At 33.5% G+C, this 12798-nt stretch overlaps 1 pseudogene; it reads left to right on the forward strand.

The window, feature by feature from the left end:
• Positions 1-9461: 9461 nt before the first annotated feature.
• LOC21407551 lies at positions 9462-12114 on the forward strand (annotated as a pseudogene).
• The last annotated feature ends 684 nt before the right edge of the window (positions 12115-12798 follow it).

Raw genomic sequence — 12798 nt, forward strand, 5'->3', positions numbered from 1 at the left:
GACACAATCACTTTACGGATTGACACGACACGATACAAAAATGACCTGTAACACTAAATTGACTCGTGAACTCGAAATTGACACGAAAATTATTTTTTCTTTAGTTTTTTACATATTAAAAATAACTTAAAATTTATAACACACTAAAATATAATAACATCCATCAAAATTAAGGAAAAAATAATATAAGATTTTTATAATAAAATTTAAAATATGTAATGAAAAATTTTTTTTTTTTAATTTTTTACGAGTTTTGTGTTGTGTTTAGGTTAAGCGAGTCTAACTCAAAATTGACTCGTATTTTTTATATCAATTTTAAATTGATCTAATTCTAATTTGAACATCTTTTTTTTTTCAACTCTAACTTACAAAATTTATGTCATTTTTAAATCTTATTGTCATGTGGTAACCTATATTATTGACTCTATTTCCATCCAACAGATGAGATTATGATGTCTTCTTATTTCTCCGACAATTCTTGATGGAGTCTTTTCGAATTTCAAAAGAAATTGCATATTTTCAAATTCCAACAATTTTGTTGCGACATTTGTCCCAACATATTTGACAGGGGCGGTTTCGTTAGGTAATCCTAACACATGCTATGATGGGATGCTTGACAACGGGCAGTGGTCATCAACTCAGTTTCACTCCCATAGGTCTTGACTGCTGTTAATTAAACAGTAAAAAATTTAACAAGTTCATTTTATGAATTTAAATTTTATTACAGTAAATAATTTTTAAAAATAATTATATTTAATTTTGTTTATTATAATAAAAAATTTTCATATAAAATTACATATCAATTTAAATTAACAAATTAAACAGGTTTTGTGGTCCAATTTTGTTTCGCAATTACGAATGTCGAAGGGACAATCTCTTGAGTTTGCAGCTTCCTGGGCTCGAATTGCCAACAACTTACAAGATAAGCACCGAGCTCTTCTCATCTAGACAAGTCATTAGGATATCTATTTCTAACAACTGACATCCTATCATTTGCAGGAATCAAAGGCAACAATTTTCCGGATGTTGTTGTTACTCGGCTTCTTTTGAGTAAATTTTTTATTCATATTTGCACGTCAGGCTGAACTTATATGTGTTTGCATACCGGCAGTAGAGTTCACGGCTGTGCTAGAGTTGGTGCCTGTTGATCCAAGAGAAACTTGAGAGCCTGGTGAAGTAGACCCATTTACCCCTTCCAAAATATAAACAAACAAACAAATAAATATTATTCAGGGCATTTTTGATAAGTAACGCTTCTTAAGTTAGTTGGATATGAATTACCAATTAACTCAGGGCATGTTTATTTGAATGTATTAAAGTACCGTATTGTATATATTATTTGATGTGACTATCGTATTATATAAACTAATACGAATGGTAAATTAATATGGTCTATATTGTATTATTGAATACGGCTCATTTTTGACGTATTATATTTTTTTATTTTATAGTAGATCAATAATTTATGTCGCTGTTGGACAAGACTAGAGGTCGATCGAGGTTGTGCCAAAATATGGTCATGCCGAAGCCTATGATTGTTGAAAAATTTAGGGGGCACAATGCAAATTTTTTATTTCTAAAAAATGTATTTTGACCCCAAAATTTTTATAAAATTACATTTTAACTGCAAAACCTTTCTAAAATTACACTTTACCCCAAAAATTTTATAAAAATTATATTTTGACCCCAACATTTTTGAAAATTTACATTTTGACCCTAAAAATATTAAAATTCTACATTTTGACCCCATACATAATACATTATGACACCAAACACTGCATTGTATTATGATTACACAACACAATACATCAAAATACAATACACTTTATACAATACAATACAAGTTACTAAACATGACCTTATATAAATATCGCAAGGAGTTCTACGAATATTTTTGCCTATAATAATAATAATAATAATAATAATAATAATAAATTACACTTTGACCCTAATATTTTATAAAATTTTATTTTGACCCTGATGTGACCATCGTATTATATAAACTAATACGAATGGTAAATTAATATGGTCTATATTGTATTATTGGATACGGCTCATTTTTGACGTATTATATTTTTTTATTTTATAGTAGATCAATAATTTATGTCGCTGTTGGACAAGACTAGAGGTCGATTGAGGTTGTGCCAAAATATGGTCATGCCGAAGCCTATGATTGTTGAAAAATTTAAGGGGCACAATGCAAATTTTTTATTTCTAAAAAATGCATTTTGACCCCAAAATTTTTATAAAATTACATTTTAACTGCAAAACCTTTCTAAAATTACACTTGACCCCAAAAATTTTATAAAAATTATATTTTGACCCCAAAATTTTTGAAAATTTACATTTTGACCCTAAAAATATTAAAATTCTACATTTTGACCCCATACATAATACATTATGACACCAAACACCGCATTGTATTATGATTACACAACACAATACATCAAAATACAATACACTTTATACAATACAATACAAGTTACTTGTAATGACTGAGAAAATCTCAGACCTTAAATAATACAATTTATGTATTTAAGCCAAGGATTTTCTTAGACAAATATTACGTGACTGAAGGATTTATGGAATTAATATATGTATTCCTAAATTCTGTAGCAGATTTCATGTTAAGTTCATGTTTTCGATCAAGTAAATTCGATCGATAAATTCTCGTCGTACTTTAAGGCGGAATAATTTTCAATACAAGTATAGTTTGAGAATCTTAATTTCAAGAATCTCCAAACATAGCAAGATGTTAGCAGCGTATAAAAAAAAATGCACCAACATTTTAAAAGAAGAGAAAATCATTAATTGCCAGACAGCTAGGTTAAAGTCAGAAGATAAATACCCATAGTAGAAGGGTACAATGTGAGCTCGGGATTTGACACCGTCAGAAACAATGTCATTCCCGAGATTTAATGCAGAAAAGTTAAATTTAGAATTTATTCAGTCTAGAATTAATTTCAAGACTTGAAACAGTTTAAGATATTACGCGAGTGAGAATTTAATGTGATCCCTAAGTAGTCGGGAATTAATATTAAATTGTAAATAAGCAGTTGAAAAGGAATCGTCAGAAACTAGAATTTCCTGTCGGCTAAGTTACTTACCTACAGTTAGTATAATTTTTAGCAGTTTCAAGAGAAACTTAAGAGAGTAGACAAAAGGACAAGGGGTAGGATTTATTTTTCTCTCTCTCATTCTCCACTTGGCCGGCCATGTATAGTAGAAATAGAGCCAAAATTTGGCTAGTTGAGTGTGATAAAAGGTTACAAGTTATGGTGTGATGTGATGGTAGTGGTTGAAGGGGAATTAATGACAATTTTGCTTCTCATTTTCTCCTTCCATAACCGGCCAAGAAAGGGGAGAATTGAACCAAAATTTGGTTGATTGAAGGAGTTAATGTGATGTTAAAAAATTATTCCAAGTTGCCTATAAAAGGAACCATCATAGGATAAGCTTCATTTTATAAAATAAGAGTTCAAAGTGTAATCTTTCAAAATTAAAGTTTCAGATACTAAAATTATGTCATAATACTAATATTCAAAAACTAAAAGTGGTAATAACACTTTTTCATCAAGTGAGTTAGGAGAACAATTGTCCAAGAAAGGGAGGGGAAAAAAAAAAGTGGCCCAACTAAGGTGACTAACGCGTATGCCGTATTTTGCACGTCCAAATGATAATTTAATTTGCCAAAAAAACTGACTGCGTGTGTGAACATGAGAAAATTAGGGAACAAAAAAGAACTCATGACTTTTAACTAAGCGACTATCTTGTAGGACTAGTTTTTAGATTTGGTCAAAATCAAATGAGATTAAAAAAATATGTAGAACAAACAGCTTTTAATACACATGTAAGGGCTTAAAAAAATTAAAATTATCAGTAATTTCATTTTTCTGATCCTACGGGAGAGACTCCCTTTAGTTAAATACCTTGTTTAACCTTACATTTTTTATTATTAAAAACGTTTCCTTATAATCAATATTCGAGCACTAACTTAAGTATTACTAAACAAAAAAATTAACTTGCGTGGAAAAAATGAAAATTTCATTAATATAAATTCTATTTTTAAGGGAAAAAAATTCCAAAACTTAAAAGGATAGATTAGTCGTCTACACACGATACTGGCCCTGCCACACGATCCAACCAATCAATTGGGATCGATGTGCGATCCAAGCTTATTCTTCCCCACACCAGATCCGACTGTGTAATTGTCCATTCCCTCACGCCACACCATCCAGTATATCATCACCAAAATCCTCACTTTGCCTTTCAAAAAATCCAGTATATCATCACCAAAATCCAGTATATCCTGGTCAATAGGTCAATGCATCTATTTATTTTTCATTAAACTGTCAAATAAAAAAATTGAAGGATATCTAGGAAGCTTCGTACAATTAAAGTAGCTTCAAAAACGCCCCAGAAAAAAATAAAGAAAGTCTTTTCAATCTTTAAGTCAGCTTATATATTGTATGCAAAAATTTTCAATCGGAAAAATGAAGAAGCTGTAAGTCTTTATGAGAACTTCTGAATTTGACGACGTCAAAAATGCCTGTTCAAAAAACAAGGGGCAAAGTTGGCCAAATGTGGGGCATCTTTGTCCATAACTAAACTGTCTACTTTGACCCTTTAAACAACGCCAAATTCCAAAATGATTAGTCGTTGTTCAATGTAACAAAGTCCAATTAAATAGGGGCATTTAAATATTCTATATATATTTACGTGTGTGTGTATATATATATATATATATATTTATATACACACATACATATGTAAGATGTACATGAGGGTTTGTAAACCTCAAACCCTATACCGCTACGATGAGGCAATTGTTTTTTCTGCGCTTTCTCTGCTTCTTTCTTCTCCTCCATTCTCTCAGGGCTGCTATGTAATTGTTAAACATATTTATATTACTGTTTCAAGTTATTTGTTTTATTATATTTTTAAAGAATACGATCGAGATTTGTTAAGTTTAAATATTTGTAACGTAATTTCCATTTTCAACAGGACTATGGCACCTGGCCCCCCGGCTGGTCATGCAACGCATGTGCCAAAACGTTTTTTATTCCCAGCACGCGGTGGTCGTGAGGATGGGCCAAAACGTTCTCCGCCACAACCCATCCGTGGTCACGGTGGACATCCATGATAAGAGTTGTGCACGATGTGATGCATTCAAAGTTCGTAGGCAAAAGCAAAACCACGGTCATGTAACATATTAATACAGCATACAGATACAATAACGTTATGTATGCTCTTTTACTATTATGTCTCATTGAAGGGTTACATGAAGCCACTAGTGATGATGATGCTTTCCTAATTTTAATACGGCATTTTTTCTTCTACTTTACTGATACTAAATGCTCATGTGGCTCTTGCTCAAAATAACTTGCTTTTTTATTATTCTAAAGATAAAACTTTATGGAATAAGATTAGTGCTTGTTCTTTAACTCTGTATTGGGTAGTTCTAATTCTGGTTAATCCTGTGTCTGAAAGTATATTCTTCTACTTTTTTCTTTTGGAGATATTCTTCTACTTTTTTTTTTTTTTTTGGCTCTGAATATTATTCTACTAAGTTGGATCATATATAGTTGAATATTCTTCTACTTTTTTTGGGAGGTTATTTACATAGATGTCCATTATGAGTAACTTGTTTCAAAAACTGTCTACTTTCTTGTTTATTTACAAAACTATTTCCTATCGTACATATAAAGACATTTATATCCTTATATAATAAAAAAGGGAAAAAAATAATGAAACAACGAAATACGAAAGAAAATGATACATTCTAAGTTTCTAAATACAAAAGTCAAATTATTGTATTTAATAAAATCTAATCTAACTATTTTAAGAAAGGGAAAGTTTCTTTATTGAAAAAAAAAGAAAAATCCACCTAATATTTTTAAAAATCTCAGCCTTAAATGTCTATAAGCTCGATGGTTCCTCCAAATTGACTTATTCCATCCTAAAATCAAACAATTATAAACAATATTTTCATTATTTAATGATCAGATCTTTATAAAACAGAATATATAATATAAAGCAACACAAAATATGTACGCATCAAACAGCTTATCATTAGTTAGTGGTGATACCATTTCTGGGTTTTTTAGAGGCATGGTTGCTGTTTTTTACTGGATTCGATTTCTAGGTTTAGTGGGCCCTCATTCTAGTGCCAATTGTTGACGGTTCTTTTCCGACAACTCATGATTAACTCTCCAACGACACTCACAATAATCACTCATGGGTTAATTAAAGATTAAAGCAATAAAATAACATAAAAAAGACAAGAATTTATAGTGGTTTGGTAAGATTTCTTGGTCTAGTCCACTTGTGGATCTGGGATTACAAGTTCTTTTTAAGTAATGGAATAGTACGTAACCCATTTCATAGGATTTTTTGGCTCTATTTATAGGCCTTTACATATGAGAGATCTCCTCTGCATTCCCCGAGGAGATCACCTTCAATCCCTAAATTGAGGGATTGTGCAGGTTTATTTTCATGATTGCAATCTCAGGAAATCAGGCCAACCTCTCTCACCGGCTACCTGATTTCCTGACTCCAACAGTAGTAGTTGGCACAGTATATCCTTCCCTGAGTTGACAGGACTATTGCTGGATTTGACTGGACTCTTGCCTCAACTCACGGCCAACCACGAGTCAAGCAAGGTGTTCGACGTCTGTTATCCTCCATGGGCTCTCGACATCCAAAAGGCGCCTTAGCTATAGTGGTTTCCTCAACGTCAGCGACCGATCCTCGTCAAGGAGGTCTCGACGCTTGTCGTTCAAGGGAGGGGTCGATTCCTCAACCATGGTGTAACAACTACCACCGAATAGTGTCACTATTCAACACTCACTATTAATAATATGGAACAACGGTTGTTCTAGAATCTACTTGTTCCCACTTCTTATCTTGCCATAACTGATGATGACATATTCACCTCATTGTACTGCTTCTAAAAGTTTTTTCACACTTGCAGCCAAAAAAAATGAATAGATACATTTCTCACACCATGTTACCCAAAGTCCGTTTTGGCAAGAAATCATTCAAGAGTGTCTTAGCCAAAAAGAAACTATTGAAGAGTCCTCTTATTATATATGAGGTGGTACTGAGCGACATAGTTTATGTAAACTTCATTATCACAGCAAGGTACGCAAAAGTCAATATTGGCGGAGGATATATATTAGGAAGCATTATTCTCATATGTTATTACTACGAAGCACCATGGTGACAAAAAAGTGTTATGAGTGGAGTTAAATAACTGATTTAAAAAGTCTCAGAAAAGAAAGACGCACTTAACTGGGAAGGACCACTAAACTCGTAAACATGATGAATGTTTACATATAATTTGATTTTTTTTGCTTTTGAGTTGCATAATGGAGATTGGAGAATTTTTCTTTCTTGTTTGTATTATCATACTTTTCCAAACAAGTAATTTTCACTATTAAACCAGCAAAAAAGAAAAAGAAAAGTAATTTTAACTATTGTTTTGCTTATGACACCTTAATTTTTGTACGAATGAAGTGACGTTTAATTAATAAATTTAAAATTTTAATTTTTAAAATTTAAAATTTTTATTATAAAAAAAATATTATAAAAAATAAAGAATTATAATTCGAACCTTAAACCAAACCTTGCATAATTGATTCCTTTTTTCCCGGGATCACCACTTATGATCTTATAGTTAAAAGACAGGAACCAAAAGTAAAACCCATAAATTATAATAAATAAAAACAGCCCGCCATTTACCATCTGGCATCTGCGCACCCACATCTTTCATTCTCAAAATCATATCTTCCCGAGCATTGGAGTGGTGTATATATATATATATATACTTTTTTTTTTTTTTTTGCGGTCTTTGATAAATTCGAAAGCTCTCCAGAAAGATGTCATGGTCGATATGCTTTTGGCGCCGCCGAAACAGTTCTTCAAGACTCCTGATTTGTCTCTACAAAATGTGCTGTTTTTCCTCTTGTGGAAAATTTTAAAGCAATGGAATCATGAAATACCCCTTTGGCTTATCATGCCACTCTGATGACAAAGAGCATTCAAGAGATTCCCAGCAATTTCTCGTGATTGTCCGTGTGCTTGTTCGTTGACGAGCTTTGTGCTTGTTCGTTGACTCACTTATAACGGGTAAGTCTCAGTTTGTACATACTACACTTGCCTAATAAGTTTTACAAATACTTTTATGGAAATTTTCTTATATTCTGTTTGATTTTGAAATTAGTAAAATTTTATAGAAAGATCAACTACAATCGTAATTTTTCTCTTGGCAAGTTGGTGTCTGCAACATAATTCATTAACATATTACTAAAATATAAGGTATTGAGATATATTGAATTGTACCTCTATTACAGTGATTTTTTTTTTTTAAATATCTTTCTATATCTTATTACAGAATTCAATGGATTTGAGTACCAACAGCTTTTTTACAGAATTTTATATCTTACCAAAGTTTTGTCCAGTTTTGTCCAATAATAACATTAGGATATTACATCCCAGTTTTGTAAGTACTTAATCCAAATATTTTGGCATAATAAATCATAGTAAATAAAGTCCACATGCATATGATCATAACTTAGACCAAACTCAGTAAATTCTTTTCTACAAAATATTGAATATATATATATATATATATATTTTTCGTGGAAACTTGTCGCATGACGGTATCCAAACCCTTGCCTCCACCATGCACGTTTGCATATGTTGTCCATCGCTGGTTAGTAGGTTTCCTACTTACAACTTGAACAAACTTAAGACATTAAAAACAGGTGATTTTAATCCGCAACTAGTGGGATAATTAATAAATCAACTCAAATGGCATTATCCCACTAGATTTAAAACTATACACTAGGTATCTGCTTCTTGTTTTTTTTTTTCCTCTGCAAGAAATTTTTTTTTCTCTATTTACTTTCTTTCAAACAAAGAAAAGAATATGTTATCAAACACATGACTGTTGTAATATCTAATAAACGGTTTAAACTTGCATCTGATCAAAGTTTCTATCAACCAATATTTGGAATTTCAGATAAAATAATGGCGGAGAGTGCTGTGAATTTCTTATTGGTGAAGCTCTCTTTTTTGTTGGAGGGAGAGGTGAAACTACTAACTGGGTTTCGAGAAGAAGTTGCTTCTCTTAAAGCTGAGCTTGAAAGTATGAAGGCTTTTCTACATGTCGCGGATGCAGTGGAAGATGAAGATGAAGAAATCAAAGTTTGGGTTAAGCAGGTCAGAGAGGCCAGTTTTGACACAGAAGACATACTTGTTGATTACTTGTATCGATTTGCAAAGCAACATAAAAAACGTCATGGATTCTACAGATGTCTGTTTAAAATAGCTCACACTATCAAGACATTAAAACTCGCCATCGGATTGCTTCTGAATTGCGGAGCATTAAATCCAAAGTACCCGAAATTTCTAGCAGGCATCAGAGGTATCGGTACAATTCAAATATTCTAGCGGAGGAAGGCTTGAGCTCAAGTACTGGTAGAAAAAGTGCTCTATACGAGCTACGTCGAGATGAAGCGCTTCTACAAGAAGAATGGCAACTAGTTGGCATTGAGAAACCCAAACAAGAGCTAGTTAGTTGGCTTCTCAAGGATGAAGTCTCCAATGTCCAAGTTGTTGCAGTGGTAGGAATGGGAGGGTTAGGCAAAACCACTCTTGTCAAGCAAGTCTATAGAGATGACGAAGTCAAGCAACGATTCCAACACCGTGCTTGGATTACTGTTTCCCAATCATTCGATCTACGGGAGCTTCTTGTAAAAATAATTGAACAACTCCTAAGAGGGATCGCACAACCAATTCCGAATGAAACATATTCCAAGGATATACTTTCTCTGAAGCAAGACGTAATTTGTTTCCTTGGTGATAAGAAGTACTTGATTGTCTTGGATGATCTATGGAGTGTGGACTCATGGGATAATCTCAAAAACTCATTTCCTCAAAACAATCATGGCAGTCGATTAATGGTCACATCTCGAATTGTTGAAGTAGCCTCCGCAACTACGACAGATCGTTTTGGAGGTTATACCTTTCGGCTAAAGCCTTTGTCTTCTGAAGAATCATGGAATCTTTTTTGTGCAAGAACTTTCCACGGACATGCCCTAACCATTTAGAGGATATTTCTCTAGACATCTTAAAAAGATGCATGGGATTGCCTCTTGCAATTGTCGCAATTAGTGGTGTCTTGGCCACAAAAGACACTAGTAAAATAAGTGAATGGAAAATATTTAGACGCAGCTTTGAGGTTGGATTTGACAACATTGACAAGCTTAAGAACGTGAAAAAGATGCTTTCACTTAGTTTCAGTGATTTGCCTTATCGTTTGAAATCATGTTTCTTGTATCTAAGCATGTTTCCAGAAGGTTGGATGTTTAAAATGTTTTTCATAATCTTGTTATGGATCGCGGAAGGTTTCATTCCTGAAATGGAAGATATGACATTAGAGGAAGTTGGAGAGTTGTATTTTAATGAGCTTTGTAATAGAAGCCTGATCCAAACAGCTGCTGAGGATGTTGATGAAGCAGTCAAATATTTTGTACTCCATGACCTCGTACGAGAAATTGTCCTTCAAAAATCAAAAGATCAAAATTTTGCTACAAAAATCAGCGAATAAATTCAAGTACTGCCGGAACCAGCTAGGCATTTATTTGTGTCTACAACATTGGAGAATTTGCAGGGAGGCCACAACTTTTCTAGAGTTCACACCTTGCTCCTTTTCGGAGCAAAAGGTTCCATTTCTAGCGTTTCCTTTTCTGAACTTTTCGGTAAATATGGCAGATTAAAGCTTCTCAAGGTGTTGGATTGTCAAAGATTACCTTTGACCACGTTTCCTGAGTGCGTCACCAAACTATACAATTTGAGGTATCTAAACTTGTCCGGTACCAAGGTGGCATCAATTCCGCGCACTATTGGGAGGCTTCGGAACCTTGAAATGTTAAATCTTGAAAACACTTTAGTTGAAGAGTTGCCAGCTGAGATATTGCAACTCCATCGCCTTTTCCGAGTGATGGCATTTCAGTCCATTAATGATGGGTCTGCATTCACCAAACTTATAGGTGTTCATGTGCCAAAAGATATCGGAAATTTGAAGTTCTTGCAAGACCTTGGAGTAATTCGGGCAAGTGAAGGTGGGCTTGAATTAATGCGATCCCTAGGAAATTTGAAGCAACTGAGGACTTTATGCATTCAACAATTAGAAGCAGAACATGGAGCTGCATTATGCTCTTCAATAGAGAAGCTGAGTTACCTTCGGCGTCTATATATGGAAACAAGAGAAGAAGCTGAAATCCTTGAAGTACAGAATATATCATCACCTCCTCAATGCCTTCAACGGTTGTATATGTATGGACGTTTGGAGATGCTTCCACAATGGGTGCCTAGGCTTTCAAGTTTGGTATTCTTGCTGCTGAGGTGGAGTAAGTTACGACTTGATCCGCTTCAATCTCTTCAAGCTTTGCCCAATCTACAAGAGCTTATATTTGAGAAAGCTTATGATGGAGAAGAGTTGTGTGTCAAAGCTGGAGGTTTCCAAAATCTCAAACGTTTAGTTTTTATTTGTTCAAGCAGATTGAGAAAAGTGACGGTAGAACAAGGGGCAATGCCAAAACTTCAGGAGCTATGGTTGGAAGACTGCAAGCTATTAGAGGAAGTTCCATCGGGTGTTGAATTTCTAGCTTGCCTGAATGAACTTCGTATCATCGATATGGGTGATCAGTTGCTGTCAAAGCTGGATCCAAGCAGTCAAGATTCGGACTTTTCAAGAGTCAAGCACGTGCCAATGGTTTACATCGGTTCGCGAGACGCGGAGGGGCTGCATACCACAAAATTATCTTGAAATATAAAATTTGGGAGGTAAGAATTGTATGGTAAATGTATGATCATTTCTGGTTTACTATTTCTATTAGCGTTTTAACGTCGTCTCTGGGGTTTATTATTATAATTTCCATTTTCTTTATTACAATGTGTTTCTATTACATGGAGGAGATAAGTTGAGGGCTGATCATTGTCAGTGAAGTTTCCGCTAATATAGCAGTATTAACAGTTAATCGAATTCTTGGTTGGCAGGGTTATCACTGATCAGAAATCCTTCAGAATGCATTGCCGGTGTTGGAGATTTGCAACAGTCTAGTTCATTTTCATTGTTCGATGCACGTGCTTCAAAAAGATTGTTTCAAGTCTCTGGCTTATATGTATTCAATCTGTGACAATGTTTGTATAATTTTCTTTCAACTTTTTTTTTTTTTCGTTTGTTTGTTTTTGTGAGAGTGGAGTCTGTTGTTTAACTTTCTCGTGTTTCACGTGCCTTTGTTGTTTCGCATTAACTTTGTCTGCTTTTACTGATTTGCCTTTCTCAATAAAAATCATATTCGTTTAAAAGAAAAATGGCAAACAACTGAGATAATTATTTTTTCCATTATTTATAGCGTAGATTTTAAGTTAAAAATGAAACATTGTGTCTTTCAATTGAATTGTTTGTTGTTATGAGCTGAATTGAAAATTTTTAACATTCAACTGAAATTATTCGTTTTAAAATGATCATGTTAATGTTGTTCCTGCCATGATCCACTAAGTTTGTTTATTCATTCCAAAATTTTTGAGGAAATGGTCCTTAGTTTTGAGGACAGGTTGGAAATCTTAATAATTTGAGGATAGAACATATGAGTTTGATGAAGGCCTCGTTCACTTCGCGGATTCAAGTTTTCAATTTAAGTTGAGATGTGACATTTTCTGAAAACTTTTCACTGTAGCAGAAAAAGTTAGATGTGACATTTTCTGAGAGCTTTTTACTGTAAAAAC

The sequence above is a fragment of the Morus notabilis genome, unplaced genomic scaffold (genome assembly GCF_000414095.1).
Source record: "Morus notabilis unplaced genomic scaffold, ASM41409v2 Scaffold314, whole genome shotgun sequence".
Lineage (NCBI taxonomy): Eukaryota > Viridiplantae > Streptophyta > Magnoliopsida > Rosales > Moraceae > Morus > Morus notabilis.